Source organism: Lutra lutra, chromosome 1 (genome assembly GCF_902655055.1).
Source record: "Lutra lutra chromosome 1, mLutLut1.2, whole genome shotgun sequence".
NCBI classification, from domain to species: Eukaryota; Metazoa; Chordata; class Mammalia; order Carnivora; family Mustelidae; genus Lutra; species Lutra lutra.
In genome coordinates, this window is record NC_062278.1 from 123,791,127 (window position 1) to 123,806,064 (window position 14,938).

The following is a 14,938-nucleotide window of genomic DNA, read 5'->3' on the forward strand; positions in this document are numbered from 1 at the left end:
ATATCAATTATTCTTTCCTTAGTATAAATTCAGGCATGGGAATTGCTAGATTAAAAGAAAAGAACATTTTAAAAGCTTATAATATTGTTGCCAAATTGCCTTCAAATAAGGGTGTTTCCATTTATACTGTCTTGGTAATACACAAGAGAGCTTTTGGCAAAATCATCATATTTTTTGAAGAATGGAACAAAACTCCCCAAAACTAAATTTTGACTATGGGCTTTGGAATTATGTGACATAGGTTTGAATCTAGGCTGTTCTACTAACTGGCCATGAGACCTCAGGCAAGCCATTTAACCTCACTAAACCTCAGTTTTTTCATTGTATTGGGATAATACCTAACTAAAGTTTTTGATGGTATTAAACAAAGCAAGTTATAAAAATGCTCAGCACAATGTCTAATACATTATGAACACTAAAGAAACAGTAAATGGTATTCCTTAGAATTTTTTTTTCTTATGGTTTCATATTGAAAGCTACCAACAATAGCACATGGAATGAGGCACCACAGAGAAGGAATTCAGATTACAAGGGATACTAAAGGAAAGCATCAGGGCTACCACGAAACCGCCTCATTAATGTGGGTCAGAAAGAAGCCTTCTTCAATTAGAAAATGAACTGACTCTACAATTATGTCCTAGTGGTGTCATTTTAGCATCATAGCTGCACCAGGCTACAACACAAACAAATGAGCACTCTCCTACTGATGGACAGGGAGGAACGAAAGCGCCATGGGAAAGCTTATCCCTTTGTTAGGAGGCCCCCCGCTGCTCAGCAGACCCCTCCTTACAAGGAGATAATAACAAGTTCTGGGAAAATTACAAAAGGAAGATTTTAAGCCCTGACATGTGTAAGCTGTCCTAGCGGGTCGATAACACCACTCAAGCAATAACAGGAATAGTGACCTCAAAAAGAAGGAGGAAGGCAGGTATGAAAAGAGGAAGGGAAGGAAAGGAGAAGGGAGGGGAGAAAATAACCAAAGTGTGCAGACAAAATGAATGGGTCCCACCATACTGACCTAATAGATTTCATTGGGGGGGGGGAGTAGCTCCACAGATGTACAAACTGGGAGCGGGCAGTTGAGAACTCCTGACACACTTGGGTAAAGACATTCAATGAAGGATGCAGAATGAAATTAGGAAGTAAAATAATGGAAATGGAATTTGAGGAAATATGGAAGGAGAGGAGGGTGTCTGGAAACCCTCAAAAAAGAACCAGGTGTTACAGGGCACTGCTAGTGCTTCTCTGCCAAACACAGGGTCTCATAGAAAAGTTCCTTCTCATGATACTGTAGAACAACAGGGTAAACACTAGCAAGTCACCCATAGCTGCAACACAAGGGAGGGGAAAGAGGGTTAAGGTTGGCTTATTTTTTGACTTCTTGTTGATGTGTCTTGATTTCACCAAATTAGGAAGGGATAAGGTAGAGATGGAGGATAGGAAAGGAGAAGAATAGGAAGGGGGGTGTGGGTAAGGGAAGCAATCAGTCCCCACAATGGCTACTCCACAAGGGATCCAAAGATGCAGGAGATGGGCCCTGCTTTCGAGGAGTTTCAAATTCAGTTAGAAAGACAAAAATCCCTTAATATGAAAATGCAAACACATATGATAAATGTCAGGTAGGAACATAAGATGTGGTGGGTTTTTGGCTGTGGGCAGGTGTAGCTGAGAAAGCTTCCTGGTATAGAAGGCCCGCATGGGATCTGGATAGATGATGATGAGAGAGGAGGTTCTCGACTGGGGACTTGGCAGGAGCTAGGCAGCTGAGGCAGGACTGAGAAGCCATGTTGACTGGAGACCTGGTGACATGTACCACCACGGACAGGACAGTGAAATGGAAAGGGTTTGGGCTTTGGGGCCAAGAGGACTTGTTCTTCTCACTTACTAGGAGTCCTAGTACCTCAGTTTTCTCACCTCTAAAATGAGGATGGTTGAAAGAATGAAAAAAAATACTATGAATTAAGCACTACACAGTTACTGGAGCATCGTAAGTGCTTGGAAAGTGATAGAAAATTTTAGTACATGACTACTTCTGGAGATAAAAGCACAGCATAGGAAGGAGAGGATAGGAGAACAGTAACATAAAAAACAAGTTGAAGATTTCCAGAAATGTAAATGTTCAAATAAGAAAGGTACAATGTAAAGGGTGATTAAAAATTAAAGATGAAATGGATCCGAGCAGGGCTACCTAAAGTGTGGTCCATGGATCAGCATCCCCAGTATCACCTTGGGAACTGGTGAGAATTACAGACATTTGGCTCTACTCCAGAGCTACTTCATCAGAATTTCTGGGGGGTGGAACTCAGCAATCTACATGTGAAGAATATTTCCATCCTTAAAGTTTAAAAGTCCTGGGCTGGAGGAATTAGAAAAATTTCTTGGCCAAGAGATTGGCTCAAAGTAGGTACACCTGATTCCAGTTAACTTTGACCTTAAAGTTAATCTTTCCACAAGCCCATGAAGGTTATTAATTTATAAAGAACTTTAGAGATTCTGCATGGAACGTAAAACTATGGGAAATGATTAAGATAGATGATAGTTACAGAATATGGGTACAGTAAGTGGGATTAGGTTATGTCAGTTTATGTCAGTTCATGTATGCTTTGTTGGTAATAAAGTTATAAAAAAACATTAGCCCCAAAGGTTTTCAGGGTTTTTCAGGGCCTTGAGGATTTTGGAGTTGTAAATGATATTGATTCATTCAAGCCACAAAACAAGCCTATGTGGTAGGTACCCTTGTCATCCTCTTTGTGTAGAGGAGAAAAGTAAGGCATGGAGAAGTTTCCAAGGTTACATGCTAATATGTGGCAGAGCCAGAATTTGAACCCAGGTGGTGTGACTCTAGAATCCATGTTTTTAGCTGCTAGACTATGTTGCTTTCCCCCGCCCCCAACTATAACTGATATAACCATTCCCTTTCTAGTGGACATATAGGTTGTCTCTAGCATTTCACTTTCATAAATAAACGCTGTAGGGGACCTCTTCAGATATAAGACTCTAACCATAATCCTGATATTTTGTTTAGGATGGAGTCCCAGAAACTGAAATCGTTGGTCAAGGTCCACAAAAATTTTAAGACAATTGTTTTCCAGATAATGTGTTACGAGGGTAGCCATTTCATCCCACTCCACCTATATTATCTTTAAAGTCTTAGTATCTTTAATAAACAAACTAGCATACCATTTTTAAAAATTCTTATTTCTTTTATTCATGTAAAGTTAAAACATTTGTATATACTCACCAACCACATGCTTTTCTTTATTTGAGAACTGTTAAATCCTTTGCCCACTTTGTTGAAACCACAGTTTCAATGTTCTTTCTATTAAATTCTATGCGCTCTTTAGATACTGAAACTTTAAACCTTTTGGCATATTTGGCCTGATTTGTTTTAGTTTGTTTTCCTTTTAATTATGACTTTTATACATAGTATTTTAAATGTTTAAGTAATAAAATCTATTAATATTTTCCTTCATGATTCTCTGCTACTTTCACACTTAAAAAGAATTTCCTCATCCCCATAAAAAATCCTTTTTTCCTCCTCACACCTCCAAAAAGAAACTTTCCAAACTTCAAGTTTAGCTTGAAGTTACAATTTGAGGGAGTATATTTACAGTAAGAAGTTCATTTCTTCAGAAAGCTATAAGAGCTATGTGTGTTCACTTTTGCTAATAGATATCCGTGGAGTTGAGTTCCATGAAACCTGCATACAATCAAGAGACAGTCAGCTAGTGGGAAGAGTCGAGGGCTAGAAATAAATGTACTCAGGAGTGTTAATCCTCTCTGTTATCTATAGTCATGTTTTCTCTCGCAAGTCATTCCACCTTTCAGTGCCCTGTTTTTCTCATTTGTAAGATGATGATGCCTATCTTGTGCATCTCCCTTATTGACCTCCTGAGATGTTCTGAGGATCATATGAGTTAATATTAGGAAAGTGCTTTATCACCACTGAGTGCTATAGCAGTCTACATCTTGAGATTTGTTCCTTCATTCAGCTCCTCCAGTGGACTCTGGAGTTTCAACACCGAATAAGACCTGTTGTCTGTGCTGGATAAGGTTGAACAATGTGTGTTAGCTCTTTTAGGTCTTTTAACAACCAATGGGTGGGCGAAATGAGGTGGGTGAAATGGGTGAAGGGCTTCAAAAGGTAAAAATGTCCAGTTATAAAAAAAAGTCACAGGGATGTCATGAACAGCATGGTGACTGTAGTGCATATTTGAAAGTTGCTAAGAGAGTAGATCTTAGTTCTCATCACAAGAAAAAAATTGTTCATGGTGATGGATATTAACTAGACTTATTGTGGTGATCATTTTGCGATATATGCAAATATCAAATCATTATGTTGTGTACTTGAAACTAATATAATGTATCTCAATTATAACTCAATAAAAAATCCCAATGAAGTAGGTGATATTAATAATCCCAGTTTATAGATAAGGAAACTGGAGCACAGAGAGGTTAAATAACTCACCCAAGGTCACACAGCTAGAAAGCTGTAGAGCTGGGACACAGGCCCAGGCAGTATAACTCCAAAGTCTGGACTTTAAGCCATTAGGCTGTGCTGCTTCCCAAAAGATGAAGGTAATAATTAGATAACTGCAGAGTGAAAATTTATTTGGAATATTTTCATTTTTAAGAATAAAGAAAGAGAAGGCATATGGCCTCCTCACTACCTTTATCTCTTGAACTCTCCATTCACAAACAGTGCAAAAGGGCTCCCTTGGATAGGGGTTTGCAGTATAGGGAGGAGCAGACTAGGATCCTGACCTGAAGGAGCTCTGATGGACTGGGGGTCTGAAGCTGTGGTAAAGAACCTTGGTGTGATGGTTCCGCTCTCACTGGCTCTCTCTGATCAGCTGGCACGTCCCCTCCTCTCCCTACCCATCCTCTCCCACAAGGGCTACCAGACTGGAGATCTGGATATCAAGACTGGCCTATCTTTTCTTATACACTAACAATGAAAATACAGAAAGGGAAATTAGAGAATCAATTCCATTTACTATAGCACCATGAACCATAAGATACCTGGGAATAAACCTAACCAAAGAGGTAAAGGAACTGTACTCAAGAACTACAGAACACTCATGAAAGAAATTGAAGAAGACACAAAAAGGTGGAAGACCATTCCATGCTCTTGGATCGGAAGAATAAACATTGTTAAAATGTCTATACTGCCTAGAGCAATCTATACTTTTAATGCCATTCCAATCAAAATTCCACCGGTATTTTTCAAAAAGCTGGAGCAAATAATCCAAAAATTTGTATGGAATCAGAAGAGACCCTGAATCGCTAAGGAAATGTTGAAAAACAAAAATAAAACTGGGGGCATCACGTTACCTGATTTCAAGCTTTACTACAAAGCTGTGATCACCAAGACAGCATGGTACTGGCATAAAAACAGACACATAGACCAGTGGAACAAAGTAGAGAGCCCAGATATGGACCCTCAACTCTATGGTCAAATAATCTTCGACAAAACAGGAAAAAATATACAGTGGAAAAAAGACAGTCTCTTCAATAAATGGTGCTGGGAAAACTGGACAGCAATATGTAGAAGAATGAAACTCGACCATTCTCTTACACCGTACACAAAGATAAACTCGAAATGGATAAAAGACCTCAACGTGAGACAGGAATCCATCAGAATCCTAGAGGAGAACATAGGCAGTAACCTCTTCGACATCAGCCACAGCAACTTCTTTTAAGATATGTCTCCAAAGGCAAGGGAAACAAAAGCGAAGATGATCTTTTGGGACTTCATCAAGATCAAAAGCTTCTGCACAGCAAAGGAAACAGTTAACAAAACAAAGAGGCAACCCACAGAATGGGAGAAGATATTTGCAAATGACAGTACAGATAAAAGGTTGATATCCAGGATCTATAAAGAACTCCTCAAACTCAACACACACAAAATAGACAATCATATTAAAAAATGGGTAGAAGATATGAACAGACACTTCTCCAATGAAGACATACAAATGGCTATACATGAAAAAATGTTCATCATCACTAGCCATCAGGGAGATTCAAATTAAAACCACATTGAGATACCACCTTACACCAGTTAGAATGGCCAAAATTAGCAAGACAGGAAACAACGTGTGTTGGAGAGGATGTGGAGAAAGGGGAACCCTCTTACACTGTTGGTGGGAATGCAAGTTTGTGCAGCCACTTTGGAGAACAGTGTGGAGATTCCTCAAGAAATTAAAAACAGAGCTTCCCTATGACCTTGCAATTGCATACTGGGTATTTACCCCAAAGATACAGATGTAGTGAAAAGAAGGGCCATCTGTACCCCAATGTTTATAGCAGCAATGGCCACGGTTGCCAAACTGTGGAAAGAACCAAGATGCCCTTCAAAGGATGAATGGATAAGGAAGATGTGGTCCATATACACTATGGAGTATTATGCCTCCATCAGAAAGGATGAATACCCAACTTTTGTAGCAACATGGACGGGACTGGAAGAGATTATGCTGAGTGAAATAAGTCAAGCAGAGAGAGTCAATTATCATATGGTTTCACTTATTTGTGGAGCATAACAAATAGCATGGAGGACAAGGGGAGATGGAGAGGAGAAGGGAGTTGAGGGAAATTGGAAGGGGAGGTGAACCATGAGAGACTATGGACTCTGAAAAACAATCTGAGGGTTTTGAAATGGCGGGGGATGGGAGGTTGGGGGAACCAGGTGGTGGGTATTAGAGAGGGTACGGATTGCATGGAGCACTGGGTGTGGTGCAAAAACAATGAATACTGTTACACTGAAAAGAAATTAAAAAAAAAAAAAAAAGACTGGCCTATCTGAGTGTGTAGAGCTAACTGAATGCCTGACATGCAGCTGGAGCTCAACCAATGCTGTGGAACTAAACTAAAGGCTTATGTCGAAATACAGAAAATTTAGAAGAACCAAATGGAGGACATGATAATTTTTTCAACCATCAAATTCCATTAAGAGGAGAAAAACAACTTTTTTCCTAAGGACAACAGCTCACAATTATTGTTGGGGGGTGGGGGAAACAATAACTGTGTCTTTGAGCCTGCTTCTTTCTTTCTACATGAAAAACAGCAAGTAAACAAGAAACATGCTTGTTAGGAACTCCACCAACAAAAGACATGGGAGGAAGAAGTCAAGTCACTTCATTTTCTTACTGTTAGTAATTTTGCTTGTATGCATGTGAAAGACTTGTTGAAAGAGTAGCTAAAATTAGTTTTCTCCCTGCAGGTATCACATTACCTTTGCCCCCATCATACCGATAAGCATTTCCCGAGGGTGGAGGAAAACAGGTTTCCACCCCAGTTCCTAGGGAAAAAAATCAATTATAGATGAGAAACACATAAAAGCCAATTAATTCAGGTTACTTAACCTAAGAAATCATCATTCTTTCTGCTTTGTCAATGTAAGGAAAGATCTCTGACAGGAGCTGAGCCAAAGGATGTGGACCAGTTAAACAGCTACCATATGCCAGGCATTGTGGTAAGCACTTTCCCTATATAGTTCATGTAAACCTCACAACCACCCTTTCAAGAAGACATTACCTCTATTTTACAGATATGTAAAGGAATATCCCCCAGTAAAAACTGGGGCTCAGAGAGGTGAGGTATGTTGCCCAAAGTCACAGAGATGGACAGTCCACTTTTATCCAAATTCTAGACCGTCTAGGGCAGAGGCAGACCTTATTTTTCCTCATTTTACACTTTACCACCTCACCCATTGGCCCTGCCTAATTATAATGTCTGTACATTTCTGTGGCTTCAAGTAATGATACAGTTGTTCAAGCAAGTGAATCCAACATTCAGTCAGCATTTCCTAGGATCTACGTTTGGGGGAAACAGGCACAAAATTCCCAGCAACGGTTCACCAAGCACTACCACATACATCTGGATAATTTTCCATCTTATGAAATTGATGATGTGGTTAGCAAGACTACATTGCATTATAAAATAGGGATGATCTAAATCCCCTAATTCTCACTGGCTTTAACAGAGGCACCTTAGCTTGTGCATATTGAATTGTGAGAGGGCATTTGAGAAAAAAAAGAGAAAAAATTCAATCAGGTTAGTGTCAGGCAAGAGTGAAAAACAAAACTACCAAGCATGAGTGAGTGTTGTATGTGCCACTTTATGACAGTGGCAAATGGATGAGATCTAATGTTCACTCAACTTGAACTAAAAGCCTCCTAGAGATGAGAGAGACAGAGAGAGACAGAGAGAGAGGGAGATAATGGCTTTTATTTGTTCTGGATCAACTAAGCCTTCCTGATATTATTTTATGTTGTAACATAGAAGTTGTCAAGAAGTCTTCTCAATTACAAAGACAGGTTTTCTTTTTTTGTTTTTTTTTTTGTTTGTTTGTTTTTTGTTTTTTGTTTTTTTGGTTCCAATCATTAAGTCCTCTACACAGAAGCACATCCTAGATACCTGATCCCTAGTCCTTGTGGATACCTGGTTTCCTTTTGTTATCCTAAAGTCATTTAGATGACAAAACCAAAAAATGACAGACTAGAATCCTACTCCCCACAAGTAATGAGTAATTGAGTTTTGTGGACTTTACCTTGAAGACATCTCAAGCTTTGGTTCCTTTTCTCCATGGCCACTGCCATGGCCACCATGGTTCAGGCTATCATCATCATCATCTGAATGGGTATAATTTCTGTAAGTGGTTTCTCTGTTCCAAACTTGCCCCCCCTTTAACTCAGCATCCTTATTTAGCTAGAATGATTATGGTCTAAATAAAAATGCTCATTAAGTCACTCCTCTACTTAAAACCCTATAGTGGCTTCCTTTGTATTAGGATAAATAATGAAAAAAAAAAAGCACACCAATAATAACTAGATGCACAATCTGTGCTGGGTACTACATGACTTATCCTTAGTTCTTGCAGGAACCCAATAAGGGAGGTGCAGCCTTCATTACCATTACTTATTGAGGTCAAGTTACTTAACCAAAGCCTCACAGCTAGAAAGTGACAGAGCTGTGACTCAAACTTGGGTCTATGTGCTTTCACTGTGCATATTTTAAAACCCGCATCTATCCATGTGATGGCATGCCGGTTCTCCGTGACCTGGTCTGCTCATTACTCCAGCCTCATCCCTTCATGAGCCCCTTTTTGCTCTTTATACTTCAGCTCTTTGAGCCACTTGCATGTCCTGGACCTTGGCATGCTGTTCCACACTTCCGTTTTGGTTTGTTTTTCCATACAAATCCCTTCTTTCATAGTGCCCTCTTTCCTTTGTTTATCTTGAGGAATGTCTCGTCTTTCAAGATTCATCTCAAGTGTTAACTCATCCATGAACCTTTCCTCAACTCCTCCTCTCCTTGGTGAAATAGACCCCTCGGCTCCCTGTGTATCACGTTCCCTAATTATGCTTTCATTATGGCAACCACAGCGCTTTCCCATCCTTACATGAGTAAGTATGAGTCCCCCATCTTAAACTTCTATGAATTCCTTAAATGCTGGGACTATGTCTTACTAATCCATTTTATCGATAGTATCTAGCACAGTGCTGGACATATAGAAGATTTACAGCAAATATTGTTGGACGAATGAAAATATTTGTTCGCATGTGAAGTATGTTGCTTGGTCAGAGCACCCCATGTTAATACATTGTGAGATTTATATTGCTTTTACTTAGAGCATCAATGCAATTACTAATTGTGTTTTTTTTTTTTTACTAAAGGACTGAATATGAAACTCTGAAGAGGTACTTGCAGCTTTAGAGTAACTGAACATTTTGACATCCTACCAATTACAGCAGTGGATAAGAGTGGAGAGAAGATATTGTAGTCTATCTGCCACACTTCTTTTCACTGGAAAAGTGATAACAATGAGTTGTCATGTAAAAGTCAAATTTGGTATGGCAGATACATGCATATCTACCTTAGCAATGGGAATATAGATGATTCATATTTGAACCACAATGCACATATTTTATTATGCATAGTAAAATAAACTGATAAGAATGAAATTACAAACTTCATTTAAAAGCAAGAATAATAGCAATGGAAAACCATGACCAACTCAAGACAGCACAGATGATACTGTGACAGCAAGGAATCCTTTTCCAGATTTTCAGAAATGCTAGTTCTACATGTATACACATGCTGTATGGCAAACACTACATGGCAGTCAGACTTCTTGATTACTAGCAGCCAAATGTAATTTCTAGCTGATACATCCTGCTCCTATCTCAAAACCATATATATCTTCAATATTTCCACCTCCTCTGGAATCTCAGCGGAAGGGAAACCTCCTTGAGAAACCCTTCCTTGGTCTTGCAGTACAATCTGTATAAACCCTCAAAGAACTTTATTTCTTTACTTTAGGGAACTTATTTTAGTTTGTAATTACATATTCAATACTTTGTTATTTTATTAACAGTTGCCTCCCTGAAGCATCTATAAGCTCCAGGAGATCAGAGATCTTCCCTCATTTTTCACCATTTTTTCCTCCAGTGACTGACACATAGCCAGGCACTCTATAAACATTATGAATGAATGAATCATTGTCATGTTCTCTTAAGAATTATACCTGATTCCTTATGAGACTCAAGCTGGTAGTCAATTCATTCCTCCTCATTATTTCCCTACTCTACCACAAGGATCAGTCCTTATTTTCAAATCTACTCCCTTACTAACCTCCATTCAAAAAGGCTTCTTACGGGGCACCTGGGTGGCTCAGTGGATTAAGCCTCTGCCCTCAGCTCAGGTTATGATCTCAGGGTCCTGGGATCGAGCCGCATATTGGGCTCTCTGCTCAGCGGGGAGCCTGCTTCCCCCACTCTCTCTGCCTGCCTCTCTGCCTACTTGTGATCTCTCTCTCTGTCAAATAAATAAATAAAATCTTTAAAAAAAAAAAAAAAAGGGCTTCTTACAAGTGGCAGCTTCTCCCCAACCGGAACTTTCTGACACGTGTGGGATCCAGGTCTAGGTAATGCAACATGAATAAAATGAACAAAATAAACGAAATGTAGTGACTTAGAGTACTTACTAGGGTATTTTATTTACTTATTATTTTTTAAAAGATTTATATACTTATTTCAGAGAGAGAGAGAGCAGGATGGAGGGGGAGAGGGAGAGAGGGTCTTAAGAAGACACTGTCCAGGGCACCTGGGTGGCTCAATGGGTTAAAGCCTCTGCCTTTGGCTCAGGTCATGATCCCAGAGTCCTGGGATCGAACCTGCATAGGGCTCTCTGCTCAGCAGGGAGCCTGCTTCCTCCTCTCTCTCTCTGCCTGCCTCTCTGCCTGCTTGTGATCTCTGTCTGTCAAATAAATAAATAAAATCTTAAAAAAAAAAAAAAAAAAGAAGAAGAAGACACTGCCCTGAGCACAGAGCCTGACTAGGGGTTCCATCCCACAACACTGAGATCATGACCTAACCTGAAACCAAGACTCGACCACTTAACTGACTGTGCCACCCAGGTGCCCCCTATTAGGTTATTTTAAACGCTACACAACTCCTAAAAAACCTATTAGTTCTTAAAAATAATTTAAACTACTCCTATTTTGTCATATAGATAAAAATGGGTTTATTTGTTGATTTTTTTTTCATTTCTCAATATATTTTGGCCTTGCCTAGTAAAAGCATTGGAACAGAGTTGATTGTGCTGATTGTTAGCAAGAAGTTACGCCACATGTGTGGTCTCATAGCAAAATTATCTGGAGATTATTCCTAAATGACAGGGCCCTATGCTTCAGGATTCTTCTCTTCTTAAGAATCTTGGCCTGCAGGGGCGCCTGGGTGGCTCAGTGGGTTAAAGCCTCTGCCTTTGGCTCAGGTCATGATCCCAGGGTCCTAGGATCGAGCCCCGCATCGGGCTCTCTGCTCAGTGGGGAGCCTGCTTCTCTCTCTGCCTGCCTCTCTGCCTACTTGTGATCTCTGTCAAATAAATGAATAAAATCTTAAAAAAAAAAAAAAAGAATCTTGGCCTGCTCCTCCCTTCCTACTTCTGTGTTCCTCTCTAACCCTTCTTCTACATCTCTCCCCACCACCTCCCCACCTCCATTGTCTGCCACAAAGCTATGTCCCTGAGCCCCCTCACAAGTATAAAACATCCATCTTTTGAGGTTCTTTCTGAGGAAGAATCCTCTGCCTGCCACTCTGTTGGGCCTGGGTGGAGAAGGGAGAAGCTACTAAGAGCCATAATTGGCAAAATTGTGTTTTCAGGAATAGGAACTCCTGAGATGTTAATTCCTGGAAATCAAGTGCATTTTAGGAAATACCCTTCATCAATTCCCCTCAGTACCCGACTCTACTTAAGTCACACTTGGAAATTCTAGTTTAAGGGAAAGAACATAGTTTAGCACTCATCATGGACTCTTCCCTAAGGCTGGGAGAGTTAAGGAAAGTAAATGAAGTGTCCTCTCAGTAGTGGGCTCCCTACCCCCAAAGGGCTACCCCAGTGAAAGACTTTGAAGACAGCAGGGGCTGTGCCAGTGGGGAACACTGGTGATTACGAGATGCAGGCAGTGGCAGTGATGTCATTTTCTTCTGGTACTTTCTTTAGGCAGGAGGTGAGATAAAGAGTCAAAAGGAGGGGACAGAGCAAGAATAAGAAAGGACATGAGTAGAAAAAAATAAGCTACAAAGTGGAAGACAATATTTTTGCAATATTTGATTTTAAAAACCAGGTGCATGTGTTATCTGTTAAAATTACAGTTTTAAAATAACCTAAAAAATAATAAAAGACCCCCTACTGTGTGGTACCTTTTATTTTTCTCCACTGGGAATGTGGCAGCTGGTGATCAGGTCTGACACCCTAATTTGGTGCCACAGAGGCAGTGTCCTCAAGGCACCTGGAGGCTTTGGCTAAAGAGGCTGGATGCTGACACGGTGGCCCTCCCTTTCCATTGCGAACATACTAGAAAGCTGCCCGGTCCCTTGTTAAGACACAGGGAAAGGGAGTTCTTTCTGACAACGCCACAGGCAGAAACAAGGCTCAGGCATAGCACACTACCCACAGCCCGTGTCTTGGTACGCACTCCCGTTCAACCGAAAGGGCGACCCCCAGCAGCTTCTGCGGGTAACTGAACAGTCGGTCCTGCGCCTGGAAGCCTTTGGTCTTGACTTCCCTCAAGCCACGCACCCGGTGTTCCCTTCGTTTGCTCCTGAGCCGGTGCCCTTCGTTTGCTCCTGAGCCCATGCGGTCCCTGGACCCCGCCACTGCCCATCCTGCATTGTGGCACTTTCCGCCCGCCCCCCTCGCGTACCTTGGTCCTACCTGCAGCCCTGGCCCGGGCTCCCTCACCAGGGGCAGCGTCGGCCCGTTGGCTGTGGATCTACTCGAAGATGGGCAGGAATTTGAGCTCAGGACGCCAGGTGGGCCCAGCTCCCACGGTCTCGGTCAGGGTCTCGGAGAGGCGCCAGCTGTCGGGGCGGCCACCGCAGCCCCCGCAGACCCTTTGGGCAGCCGCCGCGGCTCCGGCCTCGGAGCTCCGCCCCTCTCCCGCTCCCCGCCCGCCTGCCCCCTGGGGATCCCAGTCCGCCGAGCCCAGCTTCCTTCGGAGCCCACTTGCCCGCTGCTCCGTAACCTCGCACCCCTGGTAACCCCAGCACCCTCACGGTCTTCCCAGCCCAGATCCAGCTGCGCTAACTCCTCTGGAGCCCGGCGCCCAGGGCGCCTCTTCTCTCTCCCGGGGGCCACCCGATGGGTCTGGCTCCCGAGAACAGCGGGTCCCACGCTCAGGTCCTCCCCTGTCCTCTCCGCACCAGGAATTTCCCGGACCCCAGATCCTGCTCCCGCAGTCGGAGAGAACCCCTTCCCTCCTCCTCGAAAATGGAAAGAGGCTTTAAGACGTTGGGGGCTTGCGACTCCACCAACGTTCTCTGTGCCAACCTTGGGAAACTTTTTTTTTTTCTTTTTCTGGTAAAAGGCCAGAGAGCCACAGTAAAATAAATACAAATCCCATGCCCAAACTCTTACTCATTCTGCAAGACTCGGGTCAAGCGCTGCGTACGCTGCGAGACTTTCTCGGTGCTCGAAAACAGCTCCCTCCTTGCTTCTGTCCAAGCTCCTGCTCCGAAAGACTCGCGGTCCTGCTCCGCCAGATGCAGGCACCTGTAGCTTGTGGTTTCCTGCACCGACCCGACCTTGCGCTCCTCATGGACGGGGACCGATGCCTTGCTCATTCCAGTCCCGGGCGCCTGGCATAGCGCCCGCCACCTATCAGACGCTCGAATATTTTTTCAGTAGGGAAAATTAATTTATTTTGTAGAAAGCCCGTGTTTTTCTTTTTATTCTCAAACAACACATACCCCTTTGGGTGGGCAGTTTGCTAGCATCTATAAAGAATGACAAAAACTATCCCTTTGATGCAGTAATTTCATTCTTGGGGAAATTTCCAAAACAAAATAATGTTTATGTGTAGATGTTTGTAGCAAGATTATTATCTTTTTACATAAATTAATGGTAATAAAAAACACAAAAAGCAAACAAACAAAGCCAAACTGTCAACAATAGGAAATCGGTTAAATAAATTATGGGAAGATAACTTAATGAGATATTGCACAATCCTTAAAATGAAAAACATCAAGGCATGTGTGCCTCAAAATGTTTTTAGAACAAGAGGGGAATAGTTATTATTATTTTTTTTATTTTTTTTTTAAGATTTTATTTATTTATTTGACAGAGAGAAATCACAAGTAGGCAGAGAGGCAAGCAGAGAGAGAGGAGGAAGCAGGCTCCACGCTGAGCGGGAAGCCCGATGTGGGGCTTGAACCCAGGACCTGGGATCATGACCTGAGCCGAAGGCAGCGGCTTAACCCACTGAGCCACCCAGGCGCCCCAGGGAATAGTTATTTTTAAAGGAAAAGATGAAGTAACATGGTGAAGTGTTTACAAAATAACATTAAGCCAAAAGAGTAAAAAGTTGCATAGTTACTAAGCTTAACAACTTCAAGTAAAAAAATCAAATTTCTTCTCTGTAAAATGGGGCTAACACCTT

At 41.8% G+C, this 14,938-nt stretch overlaps 1 protein-coding gene across 3 annotated transcripts in view; it reads right to left on the bottom strand.

Annotated features, from left to right (window-relative positions):
* The window catches only part of CASR (calcium sensing receptor), a 78,442-nt gene extending 64,359 nt beyond the window's left edge, over window positions 1-14,083 (bottom strand). For 2 of the 3 annotated variants that reach the window (XM_047735354.1, XM_047735332.1), the window contains exon 1: window positions 13,918-14,083. The gene's annotated coding sequence lies outside the window, so the exon portion shown is untranslated. Of the gene's footprint in view, window positions 1-13,215; window positions 13,449-13,917 lie in introns of those variants that run through there. The other variant, XM_047735338.1, reaches the window with a different exon arrangement.
* Between the last annotated feature and the right edge of the window lie 855 nt (window positions 14,084-14,938).